At 36.0% G+C, this 16,174-nt stretch overlaps 1 protein-coding gene across 4 annotated transcripts in view; it reads right to left on the reverse strand.

The window, feature by feature from the left end:
* Positions 1-16,174, reverse strand: part of LOC117606873 (zwei Ig domain protein zig-8) — a 146,343-nt gene that overhangs the window by 40,463 nt on the left and 89,706 nt on the right. For all 4 annotated transcript variants that reach the window (XM_034329869.2, XM_034329867.2, XM_034329866.2 and 1 more), the window contains one exon: positions 15,648-15,698. The gene's annotated coding sequence lies outside the window, so the exon portion shown is untranslated. The remainder of the gene's footprint in view (positions 1-15,647; positions 15,699-16,174) is intronic.

Below are 16,174 nucleotides of genomic sequence, written 5' to 3' on the forward strand. Positions count from 1 at the left end.
TAATATTTCTAACGTTATCGCGATAGTTATTGATGTTATCATGAAAGGGGTGGATGATGGATGAAATATATTGTCCGAAATAAACATACTATGTTACATATGCACAGAACATGGATTATATTTGTGCACATGTCATTTAATACGATGAACGCGCAGCATAAATTGAGTATGTTCCCGAAATTCGAGGTTCATCATGGGTCATCGCGTTAGCACATAAGCCGCCAATAACGACTTGTTTGCTTTTTCAATACAATCCGAACTACATAGTTATTTTATAACAAATATTCATCAATAGAACCTGTGAATAAAACCTTCATTTGTTGCTCTGTTGGTTTTTCATTAGGAAGACAAAAAAAGATACAATTTATTGCCGCATCTATTGCCTTGTTACAAAGTCTATTTCAGTCAGACTGTAAATAAATAGCAGTGAAAAGGTTTGAGAAATCGATATGAGACGCTTATGGTTCGTTACTCAATTTCGAATTTACGTTTCCGAACTGATGGTTCGACTCGAAACGCACAGAACGAGGGTATAAAATCGCCGGATCGTATCTATACCAATAAAATGTACGATTAACGGTCGAACGGTGTTCTAGAAGCGGCTGGTATAAATTCCGTTTCGTTTGTTACTGTAAATATGTGAACCAGCATATCCAGCGTATAGAATTATCGGCAACGCGTTTGCTTTATGTTTGCTTTCAATATTTTCATTTCATTTCATTTCTATCGTTTGATTTCGTTTCAATTAATCAACGATACAATGTGCTGCATTTACGTAGACATACGTCCCGTTTAACTTTTTCGAAAACACGTCTATGTGCCTGTAGATAATCGTGCACTTTCTGCTGGCTGCTGGGGATACTTCAAAATGTAGGCTGTACAAATGCCACCGAAATACATAGCCAATCGGACAAAACGTACTTGTTAATTGAAGTACCTTTCCATTTACGAATTGGTGCGCAAGAATTGCCTCTGTGATAGTAATGCAAACAGCTAATCACAGTCTCTGCGCTTTGATGAAATATATCTCCTCTGATTGTACCTTTATTGCTACGAATAAATCAAACGCGGAGAGCAATAAAAATTCATGTGAAAAATTGATCAATCCATTGGAAGCAATTTAAAATAGAAAAAGAGAGACAAAATTAAAAAATATTGATATTTTTGTTTCATATTCTGAATTATTGATTACACAGGGAATGGAGAAAATAATTTCAAAAATTTCAGATATATCACTGATTAAATAAGTTTAGAAAATCCCAAATTGCAACATCTGTAAACAGCAACAAAACTGCTTGCACTAATTTCACGGGGCAACTATCTCAGCCGGGGTGACGTCATTAATTAACACCTAAACATTACCGAGTCCTTCGAGCGTGTTGGAATTTCGAAGTTAGCTACGAGATTCCAGGAAACCATAGAAATTCCAGGCCACGGGAAATTTATCGGTTGGCCTAGGTCCTAGGCTCGCCGCGGAGACGGAAGCGAATCCATCTTGAAAGTTACCTTTCTACATGCTAATATCTGTCCACCGAATATCAAGAGACTCGGTCGAATATTAAATCGGCGAGATATCCCGTGGCAAAGTCGGGTATACCGGTTGTCGGGACAAACGGAAAGGAAGCAGGGTGGTAGCCGTGAAAGAGAGTTGGGCGAGGGTGAAAGAGAGTCTCAACAGCTAGGTTTGCTGAAATCAGGCTAATGAACTGCTAGTTTGTATACCTGCTACAGTTAATTGTAGACTCGCATTAACGAAGACTGCTGTTTGAAAGCTTTAAGACGTTCTTCAAAAAATTGGAACATTTAATAAACGTACTGCTTTCAAATTATTAGACTTCTTTTTTCTAAATGAAGGTTTAACATTACATCGATTACTAAATTGTTAATAACGGGGTTCCGCGTGGAGTGTCTTCGAATTTGATAAATTTGTAAAAGTAGATGCAACTTAGCCACGAACTATACTTAAAGCGCTGATTCGAACGGAAGGTCGCGTGACCGTTTCTCCCTGCAAGATTATGGAAACTTCAAGCTGATTTGGTATTGTTGAAGTCGTTATGTCTGTCAGTTACGAGCCAGCTTGCACTTCTGCGGCAGCGTATGGTCTTACAAATTACGAGCGACGCAAGGAGACATTGTTCTACAGCTGCACCAATGATATAATATATACACTGGCAACGTGATCCAACAGTCTACCTACACTCGACAGGGGAACGATATTAATCTGCTGGCACCGCTGTGTGCACTGGTATTCTCAATGGTACCGTCCTTTCAGCATTTCGATGAGATACAGACAGACAGTCGACACTGTGAGCTTACCGATTAACGACGAAACTTGTCCGCAGACTAAACTCGACACTGTTTGTAATTAAATTCTTGCGGTGTTTCGAATGACGAATATCGATGAGAGAACGATGAATATATGATAACGATTTAGATATGAATTCTACTTGTGAAATTTAATTAATTCTTAAGAAGATAGATACTCGTAAAAATTTTTATTACTCCGGGGTATGTGCACCCTAGTACAGATCGAGAAGGTTAATGACTTTAAAATGAAATTCCTCTAACTCAATAATAATCGTCATAATTTCAAACTCACTAAAAGAGATAAGAAACTGTAACGATAACTGCTGGATGAAGCGAGGGTTATCGTAAAGTCGGAAGATCGTTCCTTTCCATAAATTTTCGATTTTATTGCAAGCTGCATTGCGCAACATCAATTTCAGTTTCTGCTGGAATCAGACACCGACGGGGGGCGATTAAAATGAATAAGAAGCTGAGTAGGTGCTTCGAGTTTATTGGTTCCATCATAAAATCAGTTCTGTTAAAAATCTTCTCGAAAAGGAAATTTTTATAAATCTTTCGAAAAGTAGTTCGTTCGAAATAGGGTTATGAATTATTCTAAAAGCAGAACGAAGTACGAGCTGGATATAGAATGAAAGAACGTTTCACGAGGAAGACGCTGTGTTAACGAAGGCGAACCGACAGTCGAGACATTGCGTCCCAACAAAACTGACAGAAAATAGGAACGGATGTAGTCGCGTTCGAAACACGGACGAATATGCGAAACAGGAAGAGCGGCGATGTCCTGCCGATGATAATAATACGCGTCCCGGAAAATTACATTCTCGTTATTTCTGAGCGGTGGAAATACCGTTGGAGGCAAGAGAAGCTGGAAAACGCGAGGAGAGGATCGAAACGACGACGACGAGACGATGGGAAATGAGGCGAATGTTCGTCTTTTCTCGCTACTCGCCGAGGAAAGAACGAGAGAGTCGTTCCCCTTTCATAATGGTTAAGCAATTTCGTGGCTACCGTCCACCACCGACTCTTGCTCTATTATTATTTTTCGTAATACGCAGCTTCGTCCGCTTTAATGAGTCGTTCCGCTCGTTTCACTCGCAGACGAGCTACCCTTCGCTAATAAACATTACAGGTCTGCGTGTTTTCAATTATACAGGGTGTTCTCGAAATGTAATGTAGCCTGCGAAGTTATTTGCAATAAATTAAGTGAAAATATATTTTTCTGAAATACCAGTTTCAAACTGCGTTATTTATTTTTCCTCTAAACAAAAATCTAAGGTATACAGAGATATTCTCTTTCTAGGGTGAGAAAAAAATTTTACTAGTCCGCTCGTAAATCATCGAACGTGTCAGAAAGTTCAGGGACGATGATAAAATTTTCGCAGTTTCCCGGAATCTCTAGCGGCCGTTCGACAGATCACAATTAATTGTCCGGGCAATTAAACTGCCTGCAAATCGAAGAAACGTTTCATAACGGTGAATTATGAATAACGATCCCTCTTTAGCGCGACATTCGTAGGAAAGTGGAAGGTAATCGAGGGCATTAATCTACCGACACCAGATATATAAAAAGTACCTCTAAAAAGCACAACTTTTTTTCAATATTCTGCACATATCTTTTCAGAAGCCTATGCGGTTAAAAGAGCCTGGAAATTTAATTGTTTTCTAGTTTGCAGATTTATTGGAAATTATTAGAAATTTAATATGATAAAATATGATAAAAATGTGATAAAAAGAAAAATGATTGTTGATAAATGTAATGAGAAAACGATACTTGCTTAATAATACACGATTGAACTGCTATCAAATATGATGATATGAATTCGCTATTACAGGGAGCAGATTAATTTATTTTTTATATTAAATTTCAAACATTTTCCCGTGTATTTAATATTTCTTTTTTGGTCATTGGAGATTGGGTTACAGAATTAACTTATTCCACGTATTTTGCATAAATCGAAATATGAATTTTCCCACTCTCATATGAATTTACATATTAAATGGATTTCGATATATAAAAAGTTCAATATGACACAAAAATATTGGAAAATAGCACTTGTGGTATATCAATTTGAAGCTTAAAGTTTAATAAAAATAACTACGTAAACATTTTATCAAAATTATTAATACAAAATGGCTGGTTCTTTATTCGATATTATGAAAAAGCTATTCATAAATAGCACCATTTATATCAATTTTAATATTTCAATATTTCAATATTTCAATATTAGGTATAATAGCTTTACAAATAACACGTTGATTGCTCAAAAGCAATCTGATATCAAAATTTTTCAAACTAAAGAGGAAAGATGCAACATGAAAGTAGTATTTCTCATACTTCCAACATCCTTTCCATTCCATTTCAAGAAAATCAAACATTCATACCGTCCACTTAGTCGCTGCTCGTTCCTTAAACCAAATTACCATCCAGCCTCTACACTTTCTTTTTCTCTTATTAAACCAGTCGTGTCCGGGACACGGCTTGTCGAGATCAAAAACTGGAGAACTGCAGATACGGGGAGGGCTGGGGACATCCGATAGAGCCATCCTCGAAATCAAAGAATTGCACCAGCAGCCTCCACAGTGGGTTTTATTAAACGAATTCACCAGAGTCCTCCAACCCCGACGAAATACCACGGGAAAATGGGACATTGCAGCCCGCATCAGTGGGAACGGCCGGGCTCGTTACCGATAAATAAATAAAAGAACAAGCGAAATGTGTCAACCAAAAGCCCCCAAGTGTGTCATGCTAAAAACGTTTAAACATTATCTGCTAAATGTAGGGTCATTTTCAATCGTCAGGGCAATTCTTTTCAAAGACTGTGTAATAATCGTCTTTACATTTATACAGATTAAATTGGGTATAGTAATAATAGTGGTAATTAAGTAATGATGTCTAATGAGTTTTATAAATAAACCCTATAAAGTACCCGGAGACGCCTACTATGCCCAGAGACCCATATTAAAATCGTATAATTTCTCTTTCACAAATTTTAAAACCTTCATGAAACTAAAAAATTCTTTAACTAGTCTTCACCCTGTCGGGATGCCCAGAAGGTAATGGTAGGTCGTCTGAAGTGTTTGAGGACCACCAAGATTGTCAAGTGTGCCAAGGCTGGCAAGTAAAGTGGAACAGGTACTTGAAAATTGAAACATTTCCAAACATTGAAGTGTGAAATAAATAACTATGTTGGAGTTCAGAGGTTCGAGATTGTAGGTGGACCTTATTTGTAGGTCACATATTCTTTCGAACTTGCCAAAGATGATTTGATTCAGACACAATAATTGGAGTAGTATTGATATTGAACTTAGCGTAATTTTCTCGGAAGTTGCGATTATTTTTTCTTTTTATTTTCCAACTATTTGCCTAAACGAAATTCATAGCAGCGGTGGTCGGTGAACGTGTTAAGCGGAGTTCCGGAGCATCGTTGCGTTTCGAGTTTATGGCGGTGGCCCGATATAACCGCTGGATGCCAGGCTGGCCAAACGTCGGGAAAATATAACCGCGATGTGTCGTAGTAATTAGCTACCCGTTACGTCCAACGTCCATTAACGTCGTTAGTCGGACGTTACGTGTTGCTGGTTTCTAAGCTAACTTCTCTGCGGTTGGTTTCTTCGCAGAAAATCGATGATCAGATGGTGGAGTATTTGAAAAAATATCTTCCAATTCAGTATTATTCCAGTTAATTAATGAATTCATAAAAGGAAACAAATTTTGATATCATGCATCTATGAATCTAAGTGTAATAAAGAATACATCATTTGTTTTATATATAACTTATGTTGATATAATCTGTGAATTGTTTATTTAAAAGTATGTTATATTTAACTAAGAATGATCATTTGTCTTCTACTTTAAATAATCAATTCTTAATAGTTACGTGACTCTCAGTCACTAGTCATGGCTTGATGCTTGCATTGTTTAACCTCATGCAATTCCTCAAGGGTTGTGCAGAGTCTAAACCCCCTTTCTCCCCAGTCGTAAATCTGCCAAGACCAAATGTGTCCAGTTATATGGTTACGATTCCTCTTAAAGGTGCTTTGCAGTTAATGTGTAGACTACTAGATCTTATTGAATCTCATAATTCAAATTCACACGTTTGAAATTAATTACTCTGATGGTTTGATTGTTGTTAGCTGTCCCAATCATCCAGGTAGTAAAGTTTTAATTAATTGTTAGGTTTCTTAATTGCGGTTTAAATCATTGCAATTTTCTTGTATGTTTATCTGCTCCTTAATTAGTCAATAAATGGCTGGATTTTCTCGAACATTTTTTGTAATTTTAATTTTGTCAACTTGTGTTATTAGATTAGTTTCATTAGAAATAAAATAGTTTCCTGATGAGATATTTCCACTGAACATATCGTACCAGTTAACGTGTTAGAAATTCGATCTCTATCAGTCGGATTTCATATTTCTATAACTTTTTTTTCATCGTCGGCTTTCCACGTCGAATCGTATTCCAGTGATACGACGCGGTGCAATGCGCCGCGACGCGACGCCTGGCAATGTCGTTACCGGATGACCCGTTTGGACGTTCGATGATCATCGAATTCATCATATCCGTAAACGTATTTACATTCAAATAACGAATTAACGTCAGATTGGAGAGTATCGAGTAATTCTCATTACAAATCGTCAACAAATGAAAGACACGACGGAGCACAGATAACGAGATATCGATTGGACATCTTGAACTTTAATCTGATCGAAGTATCTAAATTAAAAAATAATTGTACTTCTGAAACTCACACTAAGAATCATTGTCTAAAAGTTTCTCTAACTGGGAATCTTCATTTCGCAATGACAACAAGCTCCTCATAAAAATTTTCATTTGCCCGTTTATGAGACACTCTTATCAACGTTTCTCGTTTTTCTTCCTCTGAAACAATAACACGGTGGTGCAACTACGTCACCGGTATAGATTATCGTCGGCATTATTGCGCGTCGCGTCGCGGCGCCTTGTCCTGCTTCCTCCAGCAACGATTGGCTTCATCGTCGGCATCGTTGTCACGGTACCGATAATGGACGAGCAGGTCCTCGCCATTGGCATCGTTTCGCATATTACGCTTCCTCTGTGCATAATTTACGCGCGGCACGTGATAATATTCAGCGAGATGCCTCGATATGGGCCAAGCATGTCCGCCAGATACCTTTTAGGAATTTCTGGTCGATGCTGCTCAGCTGGCATGTCAACAGCTCCTTCGGCAAACAGTCTCCTGTATCTTTATATTTATGGCACGGTTTTAAAACAGACTTGGCCAGCTCGATGCCAGTAGGGCAGTTACTTTATGACTGTTTTCGATTCAGGTTGTTCTGCGGGTCAAAGAACTCTGATGCGCATTACTTTTTCCGAATTAATTATTATATTCGTTATTCCAGAGAATATACGAACCCATTTTAATTTTTATAAAACAATAGAGGAATATTGTTCATATATTCTAACTCAACATACACCATGTAGAATGAAACAATCTGGCGCATGAACGAAACATACACACACATTTGTTTCATTAATCCCAATGAGCCGTGCCGGAATTACGGAAAATAAAAAATATTCAAATTACTCTCGGAGTTATCTCTCGTTGGTACCTTTGTTTTCGCTTAAAATCTGCGCACGTGCTCTTGTTTAGAAAGCCGAGCATCGTTGCCCGTTTTGTCGTAAAATATTCCCCATAAATTCATTAGGAAGTTCCAGCAGTGGCATTAAAAGGCCACGAATAATTCGGCCGACCACGTGCACGAATGAAATTTGCATAATTCTACGATAGCCGCAGATCAGCAAGTAGAGTAACAAAAAAAAGAAGAAAAAGGAAAACATTTTGTGGCTGACTATCTTGTGACTACCAACATTTGTTTAATGTAGATTTTCTATGCGTCGATAAAAACCGAATGGCAACAAAAATTATCTAAACTCTTCTAATAAATTGCCATTATTTGGTTTACACCACTATCAACATCAGAAAGTGATACTGTGTCCTGTACAAGAGTGTTTAGATCATAGTTTCGGTTATCGTATGCTTATACTACTTACAGCGTATCGCTTATCGCGTACCTATACTACTTAGAGTGTGTCGTTCTAGCTTACATATATTATTATTATACCACTTTCTTGTATCTTGATCAAACAATATGTAACTTTATTATATTTTATTGCAAATAAATTACTATTTTGAAATGTTTTATTGATAAATGTTATATTCTTTGTTATTTCACTGTTTAGTTGACTCGTATTGAAACCTCGAATTTGAATGGAATTTTAGAAAGAATATTAAAAAAATTGTTGTTATTTGTAACACCAATATTATAAATGAAATATCGTGACAAGATTACGAGCTCACAAATCGTATAAAACGCACAAATGACCGGTTAGTTCAAAGAGTGGTGTGCAATTAACATTAAAAATTCCTACAATGTTTAGTATCGCGTGTAGCTGGATCTCATTACCATAAATGTTGGGCCAATTAACATGCATGCATTAGCATAATTTCGACGGCTTAACAGCCATTTAAATTATCTAAGCCCAACTGCTATTTGAATATTCTATTGAATATTACAGCGTGTTGCAAACGATAACGCTTACCAGTGAAGAAGCAATTAGTCTATAGGAAATTTGTACATTTCATTATAAATCTATAACTATAAACAAACATAATTTATGTATTCAAATTTTCTTGCCAAATATGATATTTTTTATGTCTATGAAAGACACGACTAAATGACAGAATTTTTTTATAATGTTCCAAATAAATTGCTCGTGTAATGAACAAATCCAAAGTTGCAGAAAAATGCGACAATTGGCCTTTGCAACAAGAATCAGAAGAAGAGTCAAACTTTAAGTGAGAAAGGAAAAATGGATCTTTCGCTGTCAGAAGAACTTTGTAACAACGCGACAAGGGCCGTACTTCTTTGCCACTTCTTTTATGCATATTATTTTTCAAACTAGAGCAGAAGTTGCGAGGAGTGACAATAACCATTAAACTGTGTAAAAACTTTCGACATTTGTTTCTTTCTTTCCGTTAATATAAAAGTCGTGATCACGTAATGTATCATCTTCGTTTAAAAGAGCCACTCTTAAAGGGTTAATACATTATTCATACGATATTATTCGTTATGCATGTCGTTGGATTTATTCTGTTAGGAGAAATTGCTACATTACACTCACTATTTTCTCTGGAATTTTAAAATTTACATATAACTACCATTTAGTACGCCTGCTTCTCTCATTTTACAGCAGTGATTACCTTGCTGCATATTTTCACCTGTTGTGTTAATTCTCCCCATTTAAGAGATCACTATCTGTAACGTAATTTAATTTTTAAGATCTCATCCATATTTACACTGAAAGAGTGTTAATGTATTTTTTACTCAATGAAATATCTTTTTCAACCCCAATTTGGAAAGCAAAATACATCATTGGCGTAACTAAGATTTTAACTAAGAACTAGAACGCTTTAGTTGTATAATGGTAAGGGACTTTTCCCCCACCTAGTTACGCCACTGGACTTCATCCCTTCAACATGACTGATTACAGATAAATAAAATACCCGTTGAATGCTTTTCCCAGCTCTGTATTACATGAAAGTTGCATTAAAATGGGTGCGAATCAATCGAACGATACCGTTTGTTGTTAACACAGAAGATAATTCGATACATCTCTGTATCACAGCTGTACAAAGAGATAAACGGTACAAAGCACGAGCAAACGAGTTGGAGCAACGTATTAACGGGGCTAATTTCAATTACACATTTTAATACCGTGAAATCAGACAGAGCGTGATACAATTGGAACTTTTTAATTTCACGTTATTCATTATCCGTCCATTGTAATCATCGTCCTTCGGAAAATTCTTCCGTTCGAATTGAAAAAAAAAAAAGAGAGAATAAATAAAAGAGAGATTCGTTTGCGCAACGCTCTCATCGGGATCGTCGAAACGGTAATTCGTACGTCGTGCGGAATAATTGATCAGTCGGTCGACCATTGATTACCATCATATAAACAGGTGGCAGGAATTTCGGTCACGTAGCTGTGCATTTGTATGCGTACGCTTGTAACGTCGCGAATTTCGGCAATAGCTAGACCAGCCAGTGTCGCAGTTAATTACGACAGAAAGGATTCTGCAACGCGTGCTGCCAACCCAGATTTTCTCTTTCCGACCATTCGCCCTCTACCTGACAGCGAACGAATTTTCTATCTGAAACGTGCAATTTCACGCTACTTTGCAAAAAAAAAAAAAAAAAAACCAAAACCTTTTTAACGCATTGTCAGTCATCTGGGTGATGGTCACCATAGTTATGAATTTAAAAAATAAGGGATGAAAGGATATTTTGTGTATTATCTGAATTATGCTTCCAAGTGAAAAAATTGCATCTATTTGTAAATGATTATTTTTAAAAATTTCAATATCTATTTCAATATCGAGGGAAGAAAAGAAAATTCGTAAAGGAATATTGATTCACGATGGGGCTCGATGAATCCTTTGACACTTGAAAGGGGGATGTCCTGCAGGATGTCACCCTTTATACCTGAATCGCCGAGGGAACTCGTTAAACGATTTTTATGGTATCGCTGCCCAGACTTTTGACGTTCGCGTGTAAAGAATCTGACAAGGGGGTTGAATAGAAGCGGGAAGAAACTCGGTTTCGCGAGACTTCTAAAGTCGCGAAACAGTGCTCTATTTCTTTTTTTTTTTCCTTTTCTTCCCTCTTTCGACATGTCCTTCGAGACTCTCCTTGTCTTTCTTTGCAAGATAGAAGCATCTTTTTTCCTTTTTGACACTGCAATTTTCCGCTTGAAATGCAAGAACGCTTCCACTTAACTTCGACATTTATGATCAAGGAGGGTAATATCCTCCTTTTTAGAAATTTTAAAAATTTTATAGGAATTCTCTAACAGAAAGTGATAAAATTTAAAACAACCCTCATCCACATTCATAACTTGTAATGGAACAAAGGAAAAAGTACAAACCACTCTAATTTGTGTTGTGATTTGAAACTTTGATAGCTGAAAACCGACACTTTACAAAGACCTCGTATCACGGTGTAAATGTCGCATGGAATTCAACGATGCTCTCGTAAAAACGTTAATTGCCGTGTATTTCGTGGTCAGAAACCGCGAAAGCTTGACGAGAAGCTTTTTACAAGCTTCTCACCATCAACCGCGTTGAAACGATACAGTGTCAAGAATTATTTATGATGCTGATAAAAACCTTTCGATACTGACCGTCATGTTTTCTGTTTTGATAAATGGACGGTTAGAAAATAATAACGTTGCAAGGTTCCTATGGGAGGAAATTAAATAATTGACAAGAAGTATGAAAAATTAGATCAACGTAATTGTTGTCACTCTTTCCGTCGTTAATTGTGTCATCAAAAATGTGAACTTCTTTTAATTATTTGTATTTTGGATTGCATGAGGTATATATATTTTTTGGATTTGTGATATCGAATATATTTACAATATATTTAAGGAGAACTGTAATTTATAAAACGAGTACTATATTAATCAAAAGTCATTGTAATTCAGTTTGATATACCACTGTAAAGGGAAATTTCAATCAACATCAAGTACAGAAAGTTCAGACAGAAATATCTGTTTCAATACTCTTTTATCATCTAAAGTAGACAGCTTGAAATATTTTAAGCCATGTTAATAAAACTACGGTTTTTTTACTTTTTTTATCTAAATACAGGCAAAGCCATTTTAATTAAATTGTGTGTGTCATCTGTTGAACAAATTCAATTCCACCGGTTTATCTACGGACAGTGACCTACATCGTTTTCAGGAATATCTGTCCCCTTCCCTTGTTTCTTTTTCCACTTCCTCTTCTTCGTTAGCTTTCCTCATTATCTTATTGTATCCTCGATAAATGCTCTCGACCATCGACATTAAATAAAAAATCTGTTGCAATTTATTTACTTATTGTTAGAAGATTAAAAGACGTTAAATTGCACAAATTTAATTTAAATTTGCAGTAATTTATTGATTTATAGAAATAAAAAGTTGCGTTTGTTTTTCAAAATGCTTTTAGTGTAAAATAAATATTATGCAACACATATCGTATATTAAATTGAAAATATAATGTTTCTGATATTTTCCTTCGATGAAGTAAAATCAATTTACTGAGCCTTCAGCTCCGCTACACAACAATTACTTTGAGAAGGTAACAGGATATTCCCCGATATAGGTTCAAAGTAGTAAAAGTCCGTCGATGGGAATATTCTTTTCACGTACCCGAGGGATTAATAGAGTAACTGGGCTACTTCAAAGAAACCCCATATCTTCCTTTGCAAGGTAGCAGAATCGTGTGCTTGTCGATAGCTACGGCGAACTGCTTCCTACCTATTGATTTAATCTGTTTCTTAAAATTAACTTCTCCCAAGGAGAACATTTTTACCAAAGCTACAAAATATTTGCAAAATTTTCTACCTCGTATAACACGTGAATTCAAAATTAAATTTTTATTCAAGAATACGAATTGAAAATTGTCATTTTGTAATTTATATCATTCACTATTTTAACTCTTTAAACATTTACAAATAAATACAAAATCCGTTTAAATTTTCAGTACCACAAGATCGTTTAAAATACAATAATTAACAGAGTTCCATTAGTTATGGTTGCCAAAATTATGATCTCGCTAATGCAAATAGCCGGCATCAGATATCGAGTATTAACACGTGTGTTGAAAACGCACTGCGTGCACGTAATTACCGCTTTAAAATTATAGCAAAGTAAAATTTGTTAGAGCTGGTGTTACTCATGTGCGTCTCGTTAACCTTTTCAGTCGTAACAATGGTGCTAATTACTCAATGGAAGAATTAAATTTTTTTTCGTGTCTCATTACATAGAACAATTAAAGTTTCATGTCAAAGATCTTTTTTCTGTTTCATTCCATTTAATTATTAATCACTTCACAGTTGAAAAATTAATTGCACTCATTTCTAGAAATTCTAGGTATTAACAGTTACAGTGAAATAAATTCAATACACATTGTTTATTAGAAGAGAGCAAAAATATATCCAACGATTTGTTGCAAATGGGAACAAAAATAGCCGTGAAAGAATATCGGCAAACATTTCAAGAAAACACTCGATTCTCTTCGCTTTTACGGGGCTCAATGAATGTAAATGTGTCCGCCTCTTTGTATTTATTTTACGGATTTGTTTTCTCGGTGCTGTAGCTTGTTTGTTGATGTTGCGTTGCAGCCTCGTGTTTCCCTTTTTGCTTTTTGTTTTCTTTATACTGGACATCAACGAGTTTATCGGTTTCGTTTTTCTAGAGTCTCTATTTGTTTTAAAAAGAGTGTTTCATTGGAAAGTATTATTTCTGAATAATCCAATTATTAACTTTATTATTTTATTATTTTAAAATTGAAAGATTTAGAAACTGGCGGTGGTTGTGCCTGTATAAAGATATATTTTTCGACACAGTTTCACAAACGCGTACGTTTCACCTTAATTCGATCCAACATATTCTCAACGACATATCGTTGTTACCCGGTGTTTCGCTATTGTTTCCCCGATTCCGTCACTCTTGATTATCACGAATCTCAAAGCGACAGCCGACTGAAAAATTATCCAATCCTGGATTTCAATGGTTCGTGCTAGAAGCGTGGAAAAATTGGAAATTCAATTTCGAACGTCCCGTCCACTCTTTTTTCTCCTGTTGGCTCGAATCATTTCGACGAGACTCAATTTTTGCTTCGAAAGTTGGCAGACTTTTTCCGGCGATACCGTTCATTCCTTTATTCCCTACGCTTCCGTCTTTCTATCGTTTCAATTTGTAAAAAAAGAGAGCAAAATTTATTCCTAGGTGATCGTTGCAGGATAGACCGGATAGAGGATGTCGTTAAATACCATTTGTCTTTCGAAATAGAACACGTTTAACGAGTTTTTGTTTCGTGAAATTCATGAAATTTTTTACGCAATGAAACAGACGATCAAATATTAAATAAATTAATATGAAATATCAAAATGATGTTTATAGAATTAAACGAATCGTTTCAAGTAGATGTTTAATTAAAAATATCACCGTGCATATTTTAATCGAGATGATGTCCTTTTTATTACGTTACTTTGTAAACTTTAATACGGTATCGTTATTACTCACGAAACTTTTACTTTGTTTTTGGAGCAGGTATAACGAGTTTCCGAAGTTTCTTCTTTAAATTAAAAAAATATCTCTACCGATACTTTGCCAAGCGAAATCTCTACCACGGCATACCTTTATTTTATAAATAACAATATTTCTCGTATGGAATACGCTCGGATTAAAAAAGTTAATTACTCCGATCGTTTGTTGACGTATACTCACTCCGTAACAAGCGAAACGAGCACAAAACGAAACATTTAAATGAATTAAACACAATTTCTGTCGCATTTGCTTTATCGCGTTTCACGAGTAAAATCAAAACTGGTATTCAATTGGGATTGATTGATAAAAGTTCAGAGAAATTCCTTTGTTTGTTTACATCGTTAACCTATTGCGATTTTTTTCTTTCAATAAGTTGGCATATATATGCAGTTGATTATTGTGAAAACAAAAATAAATCATTGTTTTTAATTGCATGTACGATATGCTTGTTAACGCGTTGATCGCCACGTTGCAAATTGCCATGTTAAGCATATTGTAGTACCAGTAATTAAAGATATATTTGTTCATTTTTAAAATTCAAGTTTTTAATTGACTACCTTACATTGTTAGTATAATATTATTGAAATTTGTACTCCCTTCCATTTTTGTTCGATGTACTGATCACTGGTAATCTACGTGGCAATCAATGTGTTAATTAATAAAAATAAAAATCAGATATTTAAATTGAAAGAAGAAAATTGTTGCTATTGTGATTGGTCTAGAGTTTCTCGTTTATTCCGAACAAAACCCGTTGTAATTTCCAAAGTACCGTCAGGGGTAATTACCGTGTTCCGTCGTCATTTAATTAACATAAACTCGTTCGAGAGATTGCCGACGTTTCTAACGTTTACACCGCTGGGGAAACATTTATTCTCGAGCAGATTAGTGTTACGTCTAAGTGCATCGGGTAACCAGTAATCTAGGATCAGGGAAACTCGTGAAATTCGGTCATGAAGGAAGCCTGATGGAGATGTTCAGGACAAAGTACCGAGCAAATGATGTCTCTTATCACTGTCATGAACATCGATGTAACTAGGAACCTTCTTTTAAAGAAAAACCCCCTAGTTTCGCTAAAAGCGTCAATTACTTTCATTGCAAATTAATCGATAAGAAAATTCTATTATCTCTTAAAATTAAAGAGTAACAGTTCAATTAAAGTAATTGCACTTCACAATAAATGAAACAAATGAAATGAATAAAGACTCACCACGTGTACAGGAAGCAATCCTTCTCCTCTGATATGCGTGTTAAAGGTATCCTGAAACACAGATAAATTATCGTACCACTTGATAAATATTTATCGCGTCAAAACTCGAGCTTTCGCGCCCGAATCCCGTGATTCAATAAATTGATATATGAAAATAAGGAAAGGTATTAACACAATGTTTGACACGATCGCAGATGTTCCTTAACCAATTCAACGACCTTTTCTTTACATCCAACCTCTATATCCATAAAAAACGGCCGAGAATTCATGCATGTACACCGATGTACCCTGGATAAATCCGTGAACTCGGTGAGAGTCCAGAAGAACGTAGACCGTGGCCAGGGTAAATTTACGAGACAGATACGCGATACGCCACGTGTAACCTAGTGCTATTTTCTCATCTAGAGAACACACGGATTCTGGGGATTCGGTATGCGGGACTTCTCGTCACTTCCAGAGGCAAGAACACCCTCTCTCACTTTCCACCCCCTGCGGTGTAGCATTCGCGTGGCATGCGTGCTCGCGTA

The sequence above is a fragment of the Osmia lignaria genome, chromosome 2, assembly GCF_051020975.1.
Source record: "Osmia lignaria lignaria isolate PbOS001 chromosome 2, iyOsmLign1, whole genome shotgun sequence".
Taxonomy (NCBI): Eukaryota; Metazoa; Arthropoda; class Insecta; order Hymenoptera; family Megachilidae; genus Osmia; species Osmia lignaria.